General features: G+C 30.6%; 1 protein-coding gene across 3 annotated transcripts in view; it reads left to right on the forward strand.

Annotated features, from left to right (window-relative positions):
* The window catches only part of LOC122246316 (homeobox protein abdominal-A homolog), a 184,230-nt gene that overhangs the window by 1,320 nt on the left and 177,910 nt on the right, over positions 1-5,000 (forward strand). The gene's annotated exons all lie outside the window — the stretch shown is intronic.

The following is a 5,000-nucleotide window of genomic DNA, read 5'->3' on the forward strand; positions in this document are numbered from 1 at the left end:
GATCACTTGTTTATTATGTGCTGCTCAGGCTTGCCATCTCGTAAAACCGTTGCAACGTGTGTTAGAACGATACAAAAGTGAAGCAGAAAAATATATGTTATTCATCCAAGTCTGACAAGTGTAAATGACTGTCATGGAAAAAGAAGTGATGTGCAGTGTCAACCTCTTGGATCCTCGTTGCATGCAGTTGTCCGAGGAAGTTGTTGCACGTCAGTGCTTAAAAGCCAGCAAGAGATATTGCTCGATCCCTTTATGACACTTTCCTGATCCCCAGTTGCAAAATCCCCCACTCACGTTGTTGTGTTGTGCATCGTCTATGAGTGTTAGTGTTCGAGGCCCAAAGAACGGAACCTACTTCTCGAAAGAGACAGGTTCCAGTGCCTGCCGTATAACTTTCCCGTCACAGTCTTTCTGAACAAGATTCACGAAATCTGAAAGAAAAGTAAACAGTCCAGCTCGCAGATCGGCCCACCGTAAACTCTCTTGTGTCAATGAGAAACGGATGAAGTACAGAGACTCTGATAGTGTAGTTCGTGGTGGAAGTAGGATGTACTAAACGAACCCTTTATGAAGTGTAAAACGAGTTGTGTGATAGGTCATAAACGACAGTGGCCGCGGCCCGTGTGTCAAGCAGGAGGGAAGTGTTGGTCGTCCCAATAAAAGCTCACCTGACCGACCAACCTTGTGAGGAGTCGTTTAACAGGGGACAGTTAGCATGATTATCAAGTGTGCGAGATCTTATCGTGACCGTGTTCTGCTCCTCATGCTATCTCGTGGGATGCACACGACACATAATCGATATTAAAAGGTTGCAACGGGACGAGGAGCTTATATTGATTGCTATTCTAGTGTTTGTGCCGTTCTAAGAAAAGAGAGATTAAAACTTTGGCAATGTTATTCTTCATACTTTTGTGTACACGCCCCCACGTGTAGGACTTATAGTGTACATGATTTTACAAGATAACTTAAAGGAATATGTATCAAATTCTAAAGAGAAATGTTGAAAAAAGTAGTTTAGGGATAAATTGCAGTGACGTTTATTACGAAGGACGGGATCGCAGGTGCTGCTCGCGCGCAGGTTGCCACTCATCTGACCGCAGCAACGCGTGCTAACACTCGGCTGCTGCTGCTGCCATCTAGCGGCCGTTCCGGAAACCTTCAACGTTCAATGTGCCCGATGCAATCTGCAATGAGAACGAAAGTCTATGAAACACTCAGGCGTCTCGCTCACGCACACACGCACACACACAGACACACACACACACACTCACACACTCACACTCTCTCTTTGCAAGTCCGCTGCTAGCGCTTTAAACACTGCACCTCCTCCATTACTATACCTGAGTGTCTGCAACTCACACTTCTGTCTATGAGATGATGTAGAAATCCCATAAACATTAATAGGCATTTTGACCCCCATCAGCCGCGTATAGCATATTCTTAACCCATAAGCATGCCGTACCGTAGTCTGCGGCTTAGGATTATCCGTGTTCTACAGTACCCTACAGTACCGTGGCTTTAGCGTCATTTATTTGGATGGGATTGGTCGTAGGAAGCCGTTAGCATTACCGTGATCTAGTCCTAGCAATAGACACTGATATTTTCGATGCAATGTGAGACAATTCCGTTGATATAGAGGAAGAAATGCATTGTATCAATTTATTTGCATACTGGTTTATATTTTGCAACATTCTCTCCGTGATGAAATTGCTGTTAAAAAAAACTAATGTGTAAATCTTAACCTTGTTTTGTTGCCACTTGCAAATGCTATGCATTGTTGTTTCATATTGAGTCGAATTTATGTGTAGCAATATTGAAAGATTTTCTGGTCATGATCTTTGCCACTGTTGATCTTAGACAGAAAGAGTATATGATATTGTTTGTGAAATACAAACCCTTGAAAATCGCTGCCTGGCATGACTTGTAAATTTGTGCATTGCATCCGTAACGATTTCATTGCAAGACTTCATTGCATAATATGTTTAACGTCAGATATGGAAAACCTGAAATTATATTTGTTTCTAATAGGACTTCCTTAAGAGCTAAACGACGATAAAATGCATAAACAAGCACGCTAAAATAAACTATATGCTTGCAAGGTTTCAACACATGAATTTTGTTTAGTCTGTCATCTTTATTGTTCAAAAGAAAATATAAATTCATACTTACATGTCTGTTCATGTCAGTGCAGTTGTTACTAGTATCGCCCTATGAAGATATTGTTACTGATGTTGCATTGTTGCATTTGCCACTACTGATATTGCATTTGTTATCGGTAATATCAGCGTTTTTCTTATCATTTTCAGATTACTGCAATTGTGATTCTTTCTTGATGTTGTGGTTATTATCAAATTATTACTGACGTTGCTATATCTCTTGCCTTTACGATCATTATCATTATTATCATTTATATCATTATTCTGAGATTGATATTGATTAATTGTCATTATTTTTATTTGTGATTTTTATTTTATCATTTTCTGTCGATATCACTATTATTGTTGTTGTTACTGACATACTATTAGTAATATTAATATTGCTATTATGATTGTTGTTATTTTTATTATTATTATTATGATTGTCATGATCATTATTATTGTGACATTATTATTATTGTTGTTATTATTTTATTATTATTTATTATCATTATTACTATCATTATTACCATTATCACTATGATTATCATTATTACCATTATCATTATCATTTTTATTATTATCATTATTATTATTACTATTATTATCATTATTATTATTATCATTATTATTATTTTTATTATCATATTTATTATTATTATTATCATTGTTATTTATTATTATCATTATTATTGTTATCAATATTATTGTTAACATTATTATTGCTCTTATTATTATTATGATTTTTATTATTACTGTTATTATCAGGATTTATTATCATTATTTTTGTTATTATTATTATCATTACTATTATTATTATCATTGTTGCTATTACCATTATCATTATTATTATTATTGATATTATCATTATTATTGTTATCATTATTATTATTATTGTTATCAAAGATATTTTAGAATTAATAATACTTCATTACTACTAGTACCATTATATTGTTGCTATCATTATCATCATTATTATTTTCATTGTTATTTTTATTATTATTATCATTAGTATTATTATAATCATTATTATTATTCTCATTATTATTATTATTACCATAATTATCATTCTTATTATCTTTATCATTGTCATTATTACTATTACCGTCTTATTTAACTTATTATCATCATTATTATTACCATTATTATTGAAATTGCTCTTATTATTGATTATTATCATTATTAATGATAATTATTATGATCAGCATTATCATAATTATTTTCCTGATTATGGCTATTATTATTTTCATCAGTTGTGATTATTGATTTTTTTATTTTTGGTATAATGATCATTATTATCCTTTCTATAATTTCTTTATTATTATTATTATTATTATTATTATTATTATATATATATATATATATATATATATATATATATATATATATATATATATATATATATTCATCATCATCATCTTTATAATGACAGTGATAATGATCGTAATGATATTCATCATTATTGTTATTATCATTATTGTTGTTATCATTATTACCATATTTGTGATTATTGTAATTATGTTTATTATCTTTGTTATTATCATTGTTATTATGATTATAACTATTATTGTTATTGTCATTATTGTTATTATTGTCATTTATATCATGTTATCAATATGATATAATGATAATGATTATAATAATCATCCTCTTGGTAGTAACAATGATAATCATAGCAATATTTATGATGATGATAGTTGTAATAATGATAATGATGAGTATGATAGAAATAATGATTATGAATATCATTATTACTAATGTTAATGACAACAAAAGTTAGAATAATGATAAGAATGATAATACAATATGATTATAACAATAATAATAATACTAATGATAATGATAGTAATAATTATAATAATAATAATAATAATAATAATAATAATCATAAAAATAATGACGATAGTAATAGTAATAGTGTGGATGAAAATAATAGTAATAAAGATATTAATAATGATGATGATAATTATCATCATAATAATGGCAATGATAATACCAATAATCATGAGAATCAGAAATTACAATAGTTATGATAATAGTTATAATGATAATCACAGCAATGGTGATAGATTATAATAACATCATCATGGAATAAATATATTACCACTACTACAAATATTAATGATAATTCAAAAGATGACAATAATATCAACAAAGATAATGACTGTTATAAAAATATTGGTAATAGAGATACTAACAAATGTATTAGCAAAAGTGGGATCATTAGTATATTTAATACTAATAAATATAATATAATAAATGATAATAATAATGAATGTCAGACTACCATTAATAACACTTGTATTGATAACAACGACACTAAATACCAAGAGAATGAAAATGAAACGTAACAATAACACCACTAACAGAAGAAATAAAACCAAAAAATACAAAAAAACAAACATATAGAAATAACGCAATTAACAAGATAAACATAACGGATAATTATGGAAGAGAAACTAGTGCAGAGTTGGCGTGACGCTTCCTATCTTCCCATTTTCGTTAATGCGTTTTTCTTGCCATAGATGTCGCTAGTGTCACCGTCATTAGTTTCGTCTACCGTTACTTATTTGCATGGCTTGGAGAGGCTCCAGTTTTACTTTTCAATTTTTATTCTTTTCATTCTTTTTTTTTTGGGGGGTGAATGGGGTGGGGGGAGGGGGGGTGGGAGGGTGGGGGTGAATGGGGAGGGGGATGGATGATGGATGTTGATGTTGTGTGATTATTGTGATTGTAGTTCTTATGGGGGATTATGTTGATGCTGTTGCTGTCAGTATTGATAGCCTTGTTATTGTTGATTGTTATTATCATTATCGTTATTAATATTATTATTAGTAGTAGTAACAGTCGTAGTATCATTATTTT

The sequence above is a fragment of the Penaeus japonicus genome, unplaced genomic scaffold (assembly GCF_977035675.1).
Source record: "Penaeus japonicus unplaced genomic scaffold, GWHDUDI00000001_assembly GWHDUDI00000032, whole genome shotgun sequence".
In the NCBI taxonomy this organism is placed as follows: Eukaryota; Metazoa; Arthropoda; class Malacostraca; order Decapoda; family Penaeidae; genus Penaeus; species Penaeus japonicus.